Genomic DNA, 17699 nt, shown 5'->3' on the forward strand with positions numbered 1-17699 from the left:
AGCAAGAAGCTTGAGAAATGCTAATTAGATTGACAAAGGCCGGAAGACAATATGCATCAAGATACAGGAAGTTCAAACAGATGTTTTCCCATTGTTAAGTCCAGAATACAATAACTGCTAGTGATGAATTAGAAGGGCTTGGGAAAGAGCAGTAACACAATGGAAGTGACTTATGTAGAGGGACCAACCCTTGGAGACGTCTGCTTTCTCATCTTTGTTAAAAATGGCCTTGGATTTCTAAAAGTCAATTGAATTTGAGCAGTGATGGTAGAAGGTAAGCAAGTTTTGTGCAGAAAGAGATATGAGGGGGACAATGATTAATGAGCAAAGGGCAAGATTTATCACTGTAATTTTAAGGGGAGAAAATAGTGGAAAGAAAGGAGAGGCTAACAATGAAGAATTGAGAAGTAATTTCAGAGTAGGGCTATTGGACAAACCAAATTTCTCAATCCCGAAGGCAGGGAAAATGAAGAAATTAAAGACAGGGGAGATTAGGCAAGTGTCTGGTTTTTCATCTTATTGCAATGACTGTTTTAACAGTAAGTCCCTGCTTCCTCCGAATAGCAAGGCTGCTGACCTGCAGAGGCTCAAAGAGGCAACTGCACTTGAGCTCAGAAGCATTGGGAACAGCAGGCAGAAATGAGTATCAGTCGAAACATTTGTGTAGAAGGGCCATGTTTAGAAAAGCCATAAGCTATCAGTACCTTCACAATGTTATTAGGGCTTCAGCATTCATGCATGTACACATATACGGTATGTGTACATGCATCCATGTGTGTATACATCTATAGTATGGATCTAGTACCTAAATACAAATGCACAAGGTGATAGGGCACTAATGACAATTGTGCCTTAATCAAGTTGCCATCATATACTACTTCAAAATGTGACTTTTATTAGGCTGAATGTTGAAGTTATTTTAAAAAGATGAATTTTAGAAACAAAGGGTTCCTTCCCTGTGCCTTGTTTTCTCTTTCTTGTTCTAAATCCAATTTTATTCTCTAAACACACTGCATTACTATTAACGAAGATTTTTTTTTCTTTAACTCTGGATACTGTGGACTTTGTGGATTTGCCTTCCCTTTATAGAATGTCCTGTAATTCTATTCCCTATGTTCAAACAGCATGCTGAGAGACATAACTAAGGGTTGTTTTTGTGATGCCATCCTAAGAGAACTGATAAAGGTCACATATAAAAATTGCTTCAAATTTATCTATGTCATCACAACAGATCATATGTGATTTGTAGTTTGCTTGCATTGATTATCGTTTAAGTCATAAGTTTACAACTAGGCTTGCATACTGGCTGCAGAATCCTGGGAGGATTTAGTCCCCCACATAGTAATGATTTCCTTTGAACAGGAAAATGTTCTACCATTCTGGTTTTGATATTCAGTTCCAAGCACCCAACCTGTGTGGTTACAGCCACCTGAAACTCCAGCTATCAGGGATCCAAGCCTCCTTCTGGGATTGTTCAGCAAGTAAATGACCATATATATATATATATATATGCACACAGGCACTAATATGCACACACATATTGAACATTTTACCTTGAAATGTCATTTATGCCCCTCCCAGAGTGATTAAAGATTAATGTAAGCCCAAACCAAAGACTGGGAAATTTATAAAGAATGGGAATGTGTTTATCACATTGCTGGTGCCAGGGAAAACCAAGGCCAAGGCAGGTGTAGGTTAGGACTTGGTTATCTCTATGTCCAAGACGACACAATGAATATGCATAATCTCAAGAACAGAGAATTGCAATGTCCTTGTATGAGAGAAGAGGAGGAGGAAGGAGAGAGAGAGGGGGGGGGAGAGGAGAGAAAGAGAGCGCCCATACCTGAAAGCTCTTTTAATACATACGATCTTTAATCCTTGTGACCTTTTTGCCTCTTACTGGTCACTGTTTCTTCTGTTTCCATGGCTAAGTGGCATGGTCAGACAATGGACACTCATGTTCCTATTGTCTGAAAATTCATTTCCCATCCCATGTCATTTTTATTATGCTTATTTACATACATGAAGGCATGTGCTAATGTTTATGATACTGTAGCAACAACACAGTCAACAGAAGCTCAGTAACTTGGCTTGTTGAAAGACAGCTCCATTTGCAGAATGTCAGACACAGCAGGTGGATGTGGTTGTGGGCATCCACCAAGGCTGTGTCCTCATACAATTTTAAGCACAGATGTGTTAATTATTTATATGGTCACTGATGATATCAGAGCAATACTTTCTGTTGAAAGCGTGTGGTTTTGAGGTGGAGTGAAAAAACCAGGGAAGGCCATTTGGTGTCAATCTTCCCTTGTGCCTATGTGGTTTCAGACATTTGGTTTATTATGAATATATCTTTTTTAATATGTAGTGGAAATAATTAACAAGGGTTCTATCTAACTAAAAGAGCAGAAACCCTAGGGGCCTTTTTATAGCATCTCCCATAAACAGATGTGAAAGTTGATTGCATGGGAAAGCGGGAATCCCTTCAAACTGAAAAGGCTTAAGTGCCTCCTTGTTTGCACCCAATGCTTTCCTGAAGGTAAAGCAGAGAATGTTTCCTGTTCACTGCTGGTCATCTTATTACTCAGATTCATCCTACAGAGTATGTCCCCCTAATTGTCTCTTTCTCCTTTCCCCTGCCTTCTCCCCTCTTCCTCCCTCTCCCACCTTCTTCCTTCTGTAAGGCAGTATTTCTTATATCCCAGGTTCAAGTTAAATTTATCAAGTAGCCAAGGATGACCTTGAACTTCTAATCCTTCAGCCTCTACCTCCCAAGTGTTGAAATTACATCAAAACCTCAACACACTAGGTTTATTTACTTCTGGGAATTAAGCCCAGGGTTTATGGCATGCTATACAAGTGCTCTACCAAATAAGCTCTGTTCTCATCCACAGAAGTTACTGAGAGTAAATGAGAGAAGTTCTTTGAAAATCCTTCATATTTCTAGTGTGTAGAAAAGAAAAAGATATAGTTGGTATCAACTTTTGCTTTTTTGAGAAGAGGATATTGAGATGCCTGATTTCCTAGCTCCAGCTATCCCTAAAAGCTCCCATCTTAGGCAGATGCAACTTCCCTGATCTCTCCTTCTACCCATGGTCCTCTGACACATCTGTCTGCAGGATCTATCCTTGTATTTTACAGCATTTGTTGAGTACCATGCTTCTTAAAATCTTCCACTAGTAAATTTCCAACAGTAAATTTCAGATGTTATATTCTATCATGTGATGAGAAACAAGGAGAAACAGAAACATGACTCGAACTATTTGTGTCCCCTTGAATGTATGCTGTCTTTGAAAGCTAACTTTCTAATCACTTTTGGAATGCACAGTTGAATTAATACAGTTATCGTTAATTGATGAAGTTTCCTTTTCCAGTTTAAAAATATCGATAAAAATGGCAATGCATTCTGCCCACATCTGTTCTTGTGAAAAATAACCATTTAATGTTCTGTGGTTCACAGATTCTGGAAGGTGGCCAGTGCCTGTGGAACAGCAGCCCCAAGGCAGTCAGTGACTTGTTAGCAGAACCTTGGTGCTCTCAGCTCCCTTGGGCCCATCCTACCAGTATCTGGATTTTGTTCACCTCCAGGGTCAGAAAACAAAATTGAATGCCATGCCTGTAGGGAAGGCAGTTCCTCTCCAATGCCATTCCCCCTGGCAGCTCATTTGTTATTTTTCTGCCCAGTTCAGCCTTGCAGGCATTTAAAGCCATATCCTATGTAGAAGACAGATAAGACAAAATAGGCTAGCTTTGGAGAAGAGTTGTCACTGTATCACTCAATAGAAGGGTAGAAATAGCTATTTATTGTCTCAAAAGCGGGATTGCATCCACACTAAAGTCCTTTATGGGCTTGCATTCTGTATGTAAAGCTCAACTTTTAAGATACCGATGACTTCCAAACTAGGACTCCAATTTATTTTTTAATGTTATACTATGCAACATCTTACCTTACTTTATTGAAGGTGACACCTCCCTCCACTATAACTTGTCTCTGTAATTACCTGCAGTTGTCATCATCATACCTGTCACAGTTCAAACTATTCTTGACCAACCATCATCTCAAGCCAAGGAACAAACAGGGTCACCCCAAGTCAGGCTGCTGGGGCCCATTGCCCCTCTTTTCCTCTGGACACATAAGCCAATTCCCCTAAGTTTGCCAAACTTTGGTTCCATAAAGACCCTCAATTTAGGCTCCAAGCATCAGCACCAAAGGGGGCCCATAGAGGTGCTGCCTTCAAGGGGGTTTTGCTTCAGGCAGGAGCATGCTACTGTGTGCTTGAGGTGAACACAGGAAGCAGAAAAGGCAAGGGAGTGCTCAGAAGTGCTGAGATTCAGAAAAGCCTGTTCGCACCCCACAGTGGGGACTGCAATGTGGCTTGGCCGAGGGTAGCACCATGAAGATACATGTGTAGATTGCAGTATGATGCTGTCCCACTTAACATCCCTGCTAGCATGTTGTTGTAGGACTCTCTGCAGTCTCTGTACAGAACAACTACTGTTCCGACCTTTCTGAATGGGCCATATTCAGATAAACATTTTATTTAGTATGTCAATTATTTGTGGCCAAGACTTATTTTTCACGGTATTAAAAGCTCAGTGGTGAGATTGAAGATGTGACTCGGAGAGCACTGGTTTCTCCCCCAGAGAAGCCAGGCTTGGCTCCTATCTTCCACATGGCCATGAACAATCTTTTATGACTCTAGTTCCAGCACGTGTTGCCCTCTACTTGTCTACGAGGGCACCACATGCAAGTAGGTGCACAGATGTGAAAACAAACACTTATATCAACAACGACAATAATAAGGACAAATACTTAAAAGGAACCTTGGCAAAGAAGGGCTTACAAGATGACAGACAAATGTACACCGTTATCATAAGAAAGGCTGTATGGATCCTGGTTGAAATTATGACAGTAAAACTTTCTTTGTCAGTGATTTGTTCCTTGCATTAAAATCAACCCTAAAGTCTTTGAAACATATTCATGCTCCACACAGGCATTATTCACTTAAAATTATGGCACATAACAGCTCCCCATTATAGTTCACAGACATGTAGACACTGATGTTGACTACTGATATCAGAACATGAAGGGGACTAAAACTTTGAGGTGTTCTAGGAAATCCACTGATTAGCAATGACTTCAGAAAACTTAGACTATACCTAATTTTTCCAGTATAGACAAGCCACTTACATCTGTTTCTGCTCTAATTCATCTAGGGCATGCTTTATTTTTAAATGTCCTAGAAGTTAACAAAAACAGAATCTTTAAAAATAAACACAATGTGATGGTAAATATTGATTGCCAACTTGATAGGATATAGAATCTTGTAGGAGGGCTGAGGTTTTGGATTGAATAAAAAAGAGACAGTGAACTAAAACACAACATTCATTGCTTTCTACTTCCTGGTGGTTGATTTTATGACTAGATGTCTCAAACTCTTGCCATGATGGACAGCACCATCAAACTGTGAGCCAAAGTCAACCCTCCCTCCCTTAAGTTGTCTTTGCCAGAGCATCTTATCCACAGCAACAGGAAAGCAATTATCTGAGCCATCACTTACAGTGCCACTCACTGATTTAACCCATGATTCTGCAGCATACATACCTGTGTAACTGTCAAGGTAATTGAATTTTAGGACATACGGTTCAAGCCTTCAGCATATTGTATGTCTCTCAGTAGTTGCCTATGGGGCACAGACATCTCCTGCTCTACTTCAACTCAGAGAATTTACATATGCACAATGGTAAAATATAACTGTCTTGGTTGGCCTCTTTTGATTCATCTGTTTTATAGCTAGGATCAGAAATTTGTTACATACTGTATTCATGATTTTATGTCATCTTAAATTGTCTCCATCACTGGACACTCATATTGCTTCCACTTTTAGACTATGATAAAATGACATCTCTACTACAAATATTTTCATAAAATCTTCAAAGGAGACGTTTCTACTTAAAGATCTCTTGGGTGTACATTGCATCATAGAATTTACAGGTAGTTATTTTTTTTTAAATATGTACTACATGTTATCTCATTTTAGAATTTAGAAATTTTATCAGGACAGTTGGCATATCTGAGTGTTCTGAAAGAAAAAAAAGAAGAAGGAAACTGGATGTCTTGAGTTGATAGTTTCCAAATGAATGGGTTATATTTTCTGGAAGTTATGAAAAGAAAAAATAGAAGCTCCCCTCCCCTATTCAACATTGAATCACGGCATAAAGAACAGGAAGCCATCCATTACTTGGATATGGAATAGAATTTTATACTTAGCTGTGTGTGCATAAGTATCTTTCTAGGATTTCCTCATTGATAGATCTGAGATAATTGCAAACATGTAACTGGAATGTAACAGCAATATCTAGGAACAAGGTAAGACTTCCCAGAATTTACTTAGAATGTGGGAGCTTTGTTTATCTGCGTTAGTAAAGGTCTGTGCTGTTTAAATGCTAGAGTGAATTTTTTTTAATATATAATGAAGAAAGGAAGGTTTTGTGAGGAAAAGAAAATCAGCACAAGCCACTCAAGTAGGGTACACATTTAAACATAAGTCCTGCTTCTTTCGGTTTCTTTATCTTAAGGTCGTCACATGTTGTCCTAGTGTTCAGTTCTCATAAAGAAGAGGAAGACAGAGACCCTCAAGAGAAAAGTTTACAGTCCTGGTTGAATTCCAACGCATTGTAGAGTTGACAATTTGCTATAAAGTCATGTTGCTAAGTTCTTAAATTATATTACTTTCTTGATCTAGATTTTTTTGCCAATTATACCCTCATGGGTTTATTGAAATAAGTGTGAAAGAATTTTAATTCATTGTTTGTAGATTACAAAGAACCAGATAAAAAATATGGGGGGAGGCATGGCTGTGTCAGCAAGGAGATAAAACATGACACAAATTGACTGTATGTTCCCAGGATGCACGTCCCACTCATGCCCCTGTCTAAGTCTTTTCCCACACTACTCACTCTGTGTGCTATTACCTCATTTGAAATCTTGCTTTACACATAAAAAGAGATTAGCCTGAGAACTAGGAATAGTGAAAATAATATACATGGAGCAATGCTATATAAAAATGCATCTATCATGACTCATCATATTGGAAATTTTCACAAAAGTACTTGGATTCCAGTGGGAACATGGGAAGCATTTTTAGAGTTGTTCTGTGTGCTTTAAGGTAGTGGTTCTAAAACTTCTTAACACTGAGACCCTTTAACACAGTCCCTTTTGTTGTGGTAAACCCCAGCCATAAAATTACTTCGTTATTACTTGACAATTTTGATATGTTATGAATTGTAATCTGTGTTCTCTGATGGTCTCAGGTGACCCTTGTGAAAAGCCATTATTCAATCCCTCCAGAGGGGTTATGACCCACAGGTTGAGAACCACTTTTCTAGGAGTAAACATCAGTCCCAGGAAATTCTACACCATCCATAAAATATTCAAACCATAAAAACAGCTTCTCTGTCTGTATGATATAATGAATATTCAAGTCTCTCAGGTTGGTCACAAAGAAGCAACACAAATAAATTACTAATATTTAATATGGTAACACACATTAACATACCCACAGATTAATACATTTGTATGCTAATTGCATAATGTAATATATATTGTACTTGAAAGCATAGTAGTTGATTCGCTAATTAAAATGCTAATGAGTTAAAGTCATTTCAATGATAAAATACAAGCTGAGATATCTGTGTGGTGGGAGCTATGATACTTATCAGGTCTGGGTTCTTTAGCAAGTCCTTTAGTCTCTCAGATTCTGCATTTCAACAGTACCACAGAGTAGGAACAGTTTAACTGATCCACACTAACTGTAAAATGCAGACACAGACATCTTGAGCTCATCATCTATTGAATTAATTCTGCTTATCCTGTAGCAGTTTGTCAAAAATATCCCAGAACAGGCAAACATTTAAAAGACGAACCCAGCTGGTTTATAATTACATGTGGATCTGGTGATGTTTATGGTTAACTGTCAGCTTGACATTGTCTAAAATAATCTGAGAAGAGTCTCCATGAGGAAGGTTCTAGATGGATTTGGCCTGAGGACATATTCTGAGAGCTGTTCTTGGTTACATTAACTGATGGCCAAGCCCCTGTTAAACAACACCATTCCCTAGATGGGGGGGGGGGATCCTGTACTACACAATGATGGTTGAGGACCAACAGACATGCATCCCTCTCTCTCTCTACTCTGGGCTAAGGTGAGATGTGATTTAGGTGTTTTGAGTTCCTGCCTTGGCTCCTGGAGTCATAAGCAAAACAAACCCCTTCTCCTATAAATTGCTTTATGTCAGGACATTTTATCACACCAACAGAAACAAAATTAGGACAAACCCAAATGTCACCAATCTCCAAGAGGAGGCTAACCACAAAAGGCTCGAAAATGGCAAATAGACATAGATAGCTAAAAAAGCACGAAAATAAGAACTTTTGTGCTCAACTTTTAACTGAGACTTAGGAATTGTTTATTTTCTGTTAGAATATGTTGTGGTTAGCATGAAAAATCAGCACAAACTAAAAATAAATGATTATTTTCAGATTATATTTTAACAAATTAGATTTTAGCATTCTTAAATAAAATTATAAATTATATGTTTCTTGTTTACAAAAAAATTATTAGATTTTTCTGCCTCAAACACAAATAGTCCCAAATTTAGAAATCCAGGCTGCTGTTTATACACACACAAGCAATTCAGAACAGACACCAGTGCACCTATTTACATCTAGTACTGCTATAACTATATAATCCTGGAGTATCTTACAGAATCATATAGATGCACACAGGTACTCCATGATGTCCTAGAGACTTCAGTCCCTGTTTATCAGATAATATGGACAGCCCTGTTTTAAAAAGCAGAATAGTAACTAAGAAACTGCAGAATAGTTTTTCTGTAATTGCATCCTAATAAAGGGGTTTCAGTAGGAAAAGACATTTCAGCTAGTGGTTGGAAAACTGGACACAGATATTTCCTAACCAAGCTTTTGCTTTTGGATTGATGGAAGCTCTGGTCAGCTTGTTCTTGGATAATGACTTCTTCCTAAAATATGTTTCTATAATACTTCCAAATTTCCCCAAATCTCAATATTACTTATGCATGCAGTTTTATGTCCTCTTTTAAACATTACATAGGTAGGATGAGACTAATTAGCAAAATTGTTACTCTCTGTTTACAAAAATCTCCTTACCACTATCAGGGAAGTTTCTTTACATTGAATCTCTTTGGAAATTTTCCAAGTAATGATTGGTTTAACTAGATGTAAGCATATATTTATTTTTTTTCATAGTGCAGTCTGTATTAGTGCATCTAATCAGAGGAGGGGGATGTCCTCTGAGTGGCAATATCCCTATCTATTTCCCTCTCCTACTTCTAGGAAGAGCCAGCAGTGGGGCTCAGCAACTTCTGGGACCCCAAGACCTTCTTCTCAGTCAGTGTTGGAAGCAGAAGAGCAGGTAAGGGTTGTCCCAATTAAATCACAACTGAAGGCTTGATTTCATGGGTTTTAGATTGAAACTCAAGAAAAATCAAGGTCAAAGCACCACCACATGGAAAATGCTTTACATTCGGCAGAAGCCCAAGGCACTGAAAAATAAAGCACTTAGTGTTTTTTGTATGCTATGTCAGTTATTTTACAGCAATAAACATCTGTCCTGTGAATCTGTGACATCAATGTTATTTTATCTATTAAGAGCTAAAGAGACAGTGAAAGAAGAAAATGAATACTGTCTCTGGCATCCTAGCCTTGCCTTCAGCTCACAGTAAAGATCTGACTTCCACTGCTGAACACTACTTCACAGAAAAGGCCATTGTGGCCACAATAAGTTAGAAGATATCTAGAATCATGTCCGAACTCAGTCAACAACACCAACATTATATGAAACTCAATGATAATCAGAACTCTCACCTCTGGCCCAGATAATCAAGTGACCACTGATAGGATAGCCTACAGTCTTATCTGATTTAGGATTAGGAAGAACCTCATTCATAGACTTGTATGTTTCTCAAAAGCAGCCAATCTAGAACCAAATCTCTACTTTTAATCCTGCCCTAAATTCTATGACACAGCCTAAACTGCACAATAAAATAAATGCCCATCACCCACCTTCTGATCACTCTTCGTTTTCCATAATACATCATTCTTTGCTACTCTAACAAAGATACCACTGGCTGGCAGGCACTGCCACAGAAAATCCAGACACTTTCCATTTCAAATGACAAAAAAATAATTATTGAAATTGAGTCCCAAGCCCTGGAATTTTTCTCATCTGCACTTTGGATGACTAGAACCTGTTTTGGCCCCGTGTTTGCTATTTATAAACCTTAGTTTATATGGTATAGGGTTGGAGCCACACTCAAATGCATATGGAACAGGAAATCAGTGTACAGAGAAATCAAGAGTTCTGGTAGAAAGAACAGGGAAGTAAGAAACCTGGAAGAGAAACCTTACTAATTCAGAGAGGAAGAAATCTACAATGACACTGTTGCTGATATTTCCAAACTCTAGCTGGTGCCCCAAGGCCAACGGAATGGAGATAATTAAGGGATCTACAGCATGCGCACTCTGCATGTTGTGCATAACCTAATATACCTAATAACATGGTGTGCATGAAGAACTACATATCTTTTGCATGTGTATGTGTGCGATGTGCATATATGAATGAATGTATGTTGTATTGGTATATATGTGAATGCATGTTATATGCAGGAATGCAGATGCCTGAAACTGATAAGGGGTGTCCTTACCTGCTCTCCACTTTACTTATTGAATCAGGGTCTCTAACTGAATTTGGAGATTGCGCATTCCTGCTGGTCCAATTAGCTACATTTTCTGGGGATCCCCAGACTATGTCTCCTGATTTTTGGGATTATTCAAGGCTACCACTTCTGCCTGACTTTTACATGTGGTTCAAGATCAGATCTGGTTTTCAGGTATGTGCAGCAAGCACTTTCTCTCTCTCCTCAGCTTCCAGAAAATTATTTCATTTATTCTTTACAAATTGGATAATCAAAAAATGAGGCATTTTTCCTAAGGTTTGAGGGCTCTACTAGAACTCACACAGTGGAGCTGTTGCACATCTGCTTATGACATTTATTCATTTCTTTTTGTGTATTGAAAGTTGGCTAAAACCATGAAATGATTTAGGAAGCAGCTACTGTCACAATTGTGGCATTTGGGACTTTGCTTCATCATGATAGTGATCGCAGGTGTTAAATGTCTGTAGTGTGACCACTGTTGTCTCTAGAGGGAGATACCCTGGCCTCACATTGTATTGATTAGGTGATGCTTAGGAACAACAAACTCTCTTCAAGACCTTGGGCTCCCCAATGTAAGGTAAGACAGTGACTAAATTATAACCTCTGTGTGAAAAGTTAAAGTTGCCAGGTGACACCAAAAGGTATCAGTTAAGTATTTTTAAAGCCAATATGTTTTCAAATAATCTTACTCTTAAATAGATCAAGAATCAAATACTTCTTGGCAGGAAGGACTTGTAAATTCTACCACTTCTGAAGCACTATGGTTGAGAATACCAAGCTCTCTGTGGTATCTGGGTTGTGAGGCAATTCCTGGTTCTTCCTTTTGAATTTATCACTGTCTAAGATGCTATCTGGCAGATTTTATGCTTTTTCTAACATAATGTTATTATTTGACCTTTTTATTTTAAAAACTCCAAACAGCCTGTTCTTTGTGATGCTTTTGTACCCTGAATCTTTCTCCTCCTCCCTCTCTATGCATTCAGCCAGCCATGTGTTTACTTCTTCCCCCTGAGGAGAGTGAACTGTGGGAAAAGAGGCCACTATTGAAGGCAGACACAGTCTGTCTTTGGTTTTCCTTCATAGCTAAGTTAACTAACACCTCCTGCTGCTGTCTTTGTACTGGAGGAGAGACTCCCTTTCAACAGTGAAGGATGGAAGATGTTAATAAAGACAAAGAAGAAGCATTAATTCACACCTATGCAAACTAAGGAGATCACTTGCTCCCTTCTTCATTCTGTCCCTGCTTAAGAAGTCACTGGTTCTCTGGGTCTGCAAGCACCTGGGAAATCTCTAACCTGTAGGAGACTGAAACAAACCTTAAATGGGAAGGAATCAAGTTGAGCTAAAAAGGAAGCAGCTGTTCATAGCTCTCTGTTATCCCTTCCATTTCCCAAGAGCTGCATACAGAGGAACAAGGTACCCACAACCCCTTGCTCCCAAAACTCAACAACCACACAGACAACTATAGACCTCGGCTGTCTACAGAAAGTTCCAGAGGACTCAAACTAACAAGCTTAGTTAACCAGGTACTGTTTGTCATTTATTTGATTTCTACAGTTGCTTCCCTGAGAGACCCAAACCTGTTCTTTTTATCTTGTCACTTCTCTGAATATGCCAAAGATGCTCTCTATAAACCAGAGCTCAACACTCCCTCTTTGACAGCCACTCATTCTATCAATATCACCCAGGAAGAAATATACACAGTAATGAGATCGGTGTGTTTTTCTCCTGTTAATTGTCCTTTGCAGTTCCAGAAAAGGTTGAAAGTAAGAGCCTATAGAGTTGAGGGGAGAAATCATAACTCTTCAGCACCTTCCTTTTAAACAGAGCTTGAGTAACCATTGAACATTTGTGATGACATCAGAAGTATTAGAAACAGGAAGTGGTTTGAGAGAAAGAGGAAAGAACAGACATCATTAGCAATTTATATTTTGGATCAATATATTATACTGAGCATTAAATCATACAAGAGAACTTACCATGCTAGACATTAGGTAAGGCAGAATTTATAAGCACTAACCCATTTAATTCTTATGGAGGCTCATACAGTAGTTATTACAAAAACCCCCAAGTAATGAGAAAGTAAGTCTTGAGTAAACCAGAGAAGTTTCTCTGGGTTGAAAACCACCTCTGATCTATCTGTCTGTCTGCAAAATTCACATTCACAGCTGTTACAACTATCACCAGTAACACAGCATTCACACAGACTTGTTGTAGCACAGCTACTACAATGGTGTGACACAACACAGTTCTACACACATTGCATTATGGGTTTTGCTTCATGGTCTCTTCCTCACCATCCATATAGCCTTAAAACGTCACCTTTCCCTATGCTGAACAGCTCCCTGGTAGAGGAAACTGCACTGGATGTTGTCATTGTGTTAACACAAGCTGGCAAGAACTAATTTCAGGTCTTGAAGGTTGAAAGAGAAGGTAGCCCCACTGATTTAGAAGGAATTGTACCCTCGGCATAGACTACAGTATAAAAGGAACTAAGAAAGCCTCCCAGAAATGACAATGAATGGGATATTTTGGGCTAAGGTGAATGTGATAAAAAGTGTGACACATTTTCAGGATGGCCCAACTGGGTGATCCTCACAATAAAGGGGAAAACATTCTTTCTGAAGCTGCTGGACATGGCCTGCAGGATTTAAAGAGAGAAATAGGCTAGACAGAGCTCTTGTAGAACGAATGAGTCACAAGGGCATTGTTAACCTGAGGGATTTTAAGGAGAAAAAAATAAAGATAGATGGAGCCCTTGTGAAAGGACTTGGGCACAGAGGCTCTGAGTGACTTTCCCAATGCAGTCGTCTGCTGGACGATTCAAAATACAGTGCAGTCACTAAGAAACTGTGTTGGCTGAGGTGCTGCTCCAGGTTGAAGGGAGCCTATCTATCACCAAAGGTGTGCTCCCCTCTGTCCACTTTGCTCCCCCTCCCGCCCTCCCCTCTTCTTTCCTTCTCTTCTCCCCAATCTCTACCTTTATCTTTCTATCTATCTATCTTTATCACTCTATCTCTACCTCTGCCTCTTTCCACTTTTCATCCTCTTTCCATTTCTATCTCTGTATTCCTCTCTTTCTCTCTCTACCTCTCTATCTTTTTCTCCCACTTCCTCTCCCTCTATCTCACCACCACAGCCTCATCAACTTTAATTAATAGTGTCCTATGGGATGTTTTGCCTTGAAAAAAAAAAACCTACTGCAACGAAGTAGCCAATGATGGGATGAGATTTTCAAAATTATGAGCCCAGACAAGTCCCAGCTTCAGCTCTACTTCAGTGTCTACTAATTTGGGGGCTTTGTTTCACTGATTAAAAACTGCTGAGATGTTTTCCTCAAACACAGCACACAGTGTACAATGAGCAAGGGAGTTTCATTTGACAACTGAACTTAACTTTCCATGATTTAATTAAAATCTCCTGCCTTTATAATTAACTGCCAGCCTCCAGATACTATGAAGTAATAAAACAATTTAAGAAATATTGTGTGCATAGCAACCATATTTTAGAAAAATAAATCACAACTGTGTCTACTTTATTATCAATAACACATTAAACAGAATGCTTACGGTTATGTTCATGATCTTCATTTTTAGAAGTTTTTAATTTTTAAGTGTATGTCTGTTTGGCCTGAACATGTGCTTGTGTATTATGTGATGTGTATACCGTCTCCATAGAGGTCAGAAGAGTCTACCAGATTCCTTGGAACTGGAACATATGTGCTGAGAATTGAAACCAATTCTTCTGGAAGAGCAGTAAGTTCTTTGAATCACTTACCTTATTCTTAGCACCCTATTCCTGCTCTAGTCAAGTAGTGGCCACCATGATTCCTAACAAGATATGAGGTCATTTGCTACAGCTTCCTCAGAGGTCACCTCTGTGTTCTGTCTACTTACAAAGCTTATTCTAAATTCTGCAGTAAACACTAGATTTAAAGTGTTGCAAATTTCATTGTTTTACATGAACTTCAAAGATTTCACAATGAAGGGGTGTCATGAGGACTGCATGATAGGTATTGCCTGTCAATATGATGTGACATATTACATGACTCTGTGAAATACAGAGGAAGACTTGTAAATATCCCTATTTCTCAAATTTTCAAAATTTGATGTAAACTTGTATTTGTGTGTGTATATATACAAGTGTTTAAGTTTGTATATACATGTTCATATATGTATATATGTATATGAGTGTGTATATGTGTGTATTTGTACATGGATGTGTGCCTCTGTGTGTACTAGTCTTTGATCATATGTAAAGAAATGTGTATTCTAGATAGTATAAAACATGTTGAAAGTAGAGTTGGAGAAAAACCTATCAGACATTTTGTAAATTGGGGAAAATATAATGGGAAAACTAGAAAAGAAAAAAAAAAAAAGGAAATAAAACATGGCTAACATTATGGAAGGTGAACCCAATCCTGTATTGGTGTGATTATTTTTGTAAGTTTAGAGGAAACTAAGACTGGGTGTCTATCCAAAAGCACAGGTTGGAGTTTTGGAAACATCACATGGACAAGAGTCACCCAGGAATAATGTGCATAAATCAGAACAAAGATATAGATCAAGCTGGGGATCAAATGTAGAAAAATATTAAAAACAAAAACAAATGGTTGTTGAGCAAGTCGAGGGAGGTTTCATGTTTACCTGTGGAAACATGCATGTGATTTTGTTTTGGACTTTGTTTTCATGTCAAAGAATTACATATTGGCATCTGAAGAAGAACAGAAGATTTTTCAGTTCAAGTAAGTATAAAGTAGGTTTTATGGGGCCTACACTTGGCTGAAACTATATCCAATTGTTTCTCTTTTATATATTTAACAGGTCCAGTTGTTAGAAAATTTGGGGCACCAAATAGGTGAGGTTAGGAGCAATTTTCCTAAAACTGGCAATATGAAATTTGAAATGTTCACCTATGTACTCTAGAAGAAACTCACATACTCAATCCCATCATGTTTACAGGGAGCAGTACATGTCAGTAAGACTGTATGTTCCTGGGGGTTTTCAAGCTCCAAAGTCCAGGCACAAGTTTCCTGTAGATTTCTGGGGAGGGGAAGCAGAAGAGAGAGGCAGCTATGATGGGATGCAGGCAGTATGTGTCAGAAAGGGATGGCTACTTTTGCAGCACCAAAGCATTGTGGGATACTGTTGAGTGGGGAGAAGGTGTTGGTCCATACTCAGACCTCTCTCATTATCTGTAGCTAAACAATTGAACATCTCTGTGAGTATGCTAAGTTGTACATTCAATAATTTGGAGGGCTCATCAGGAGTTCTGGTTTTCAGGTGAAGTACCTTAAAAAATCTGAGAACATTTCCATACCACATTTGTTCACTTGGGAAAGTGAATGTAAGGTTGATTTATGCAAGTCTAGAAAAGACAAAAAAAAATTCTGGGAGAATAAGAATAGATTAGCAGAACCAAGAGGAAGGTGTGTCCAGAGTAACCCTTGTAGGGAAAACAATTGGGATGAGAGGAAGGATACCTGAAAAGAAACACAGACTCTATGGTTGGGCATTCAAACAGTGAGAAGGCCTTGGGGTAGAACCTTACAGTGGGCCTGGAGGACAGTGTTGTTTCTGTGGAGTAGTAACTTGTGATAAGCACTTACAACTGATAAGAAAAATAAAACCATAGTTTGTGCTGGTTTCAATCCAGTATATTTGTGCCTTCCAAAGGGGAATGGAGATGTCTCTGAGTATTAATTCCAGTCCCTTCGATCTGGAGATATCCAAGAAGAGTGGTGTTTCTACTGGACACTGATAAGGTTGTTCACAGACAACACATCAGAGAGTCCAGGGAAGAGATTAATGGACTCAGTGAAAGCAACTTATAACTCACAAGGCCTCTGAGCAGCTCTAGCATCTGCATCAGTGGCTCCTATGGGACATTTTACAAGGATAAAAGCAAGCACGCTGTATCTTTCCCCATTGTTAAGAACACTGTGTGAGTTGTTAAGCAGTTGTTGTCTTTGTTTTGGACAGCAAATGTTGTAGAAGGTCTCTTTGCTGTAACCCCCACAGGCAATTACATATCAAGCCTTTCCTGACATTTAGTCTGCATTGCCTAACCAACATAAAGTTTACCTCTTATTCGGCAGTGTCTTCATGTTACCAAGAGGAAGAGAGCTACAAGAAAGAGGTAGCCTATGAAACTGTCTTCACAGATTACTGGGAATAACTGTTAGTTAATCCTAATACAGAAACCATTTGAAGCCATAGCTCATTAACAAATGTAATACTCTGCTTGACACTGCCAATGGGATTACAGATTTGCTCATATGGACTGTGGTTTTTCAGGACTAAGGATGAAAAACATGAAGATGGACTCTGGATCTCCTCCAGACAGAGTCACAGCATGTTGGTGAGCAATGCTGAGTTGTTCAGGAGGAAATGACAGCTCAGCTATACCTTTTAAATAGCTTAGGACAGGTCAAATAAATTTAACATTTCATGTATATAAAAGTGGTATGCACATGAAAACAAATAAGCCAACAACAACAACCACAACAAAACCATTGCCAAAGTTGCCAAACTTTCTGGTTTCCACTTAGATAAGACATTCCTCTTCCAAGCCCATGACTGATGGGCTACTACAGAGTGCCAGGTCCCTATGGGTTACAGGTCCTCATTTGGTGTTTCCTGATAGTGAATGACCAAAAACAACATTTTAATGAAAAGTAAAACAGAAATCACCCTAAACAAAGGTAAGGGAGGGTCTGAGAGATACCTGGAGAAATAGTCTCAGGGATTGTGAAATATCTAATAACATTAATAGTAACTGAGGTAGCTAAGACTTATGACCGAGCTAATTGGTGCTAAATTGCCAACTCAACTTTTTAATCACCCATTCATCACGAACACACTCTATTCAACCTGAAACTGGTTTATTAAATCCTTAATGTATGCAAGTATTTTGACAGACTGCAGCTTTCATCAGTGGCT

General features: G+C 38.7%; 1 protein-coding gene across 2 annotated transcripts in view; it reads right to left on the reverse strand.

The window, feature by feature from the left end:
• The window catches only part of Nalf1 (NALCN channel auxiliary factor 1), a 482365-nt gene that overhangs the window by 210657 nt on the left and 254009 nt on the right, over nt 1-17699 (reverse strand). The gene's annotated exons all lie outside the window — the stretch shown is intronic.

This window comes from Phodopus roborovskii, unplaced genomic scaffold (assembly GCF_943737965.1).
Source record: "Phodopus roborovskii unplaced genomic scaffold, PHOROB, whole genome shotgun sequence".
In the NCBI taxonomy this organism is placed as follows: domain Eukaryota; kingdom Metazoa; phylum Chordata; class Mammalia; order Rodentia; family Cricetidae; genus Phodopus; species Phodopus roborovskii.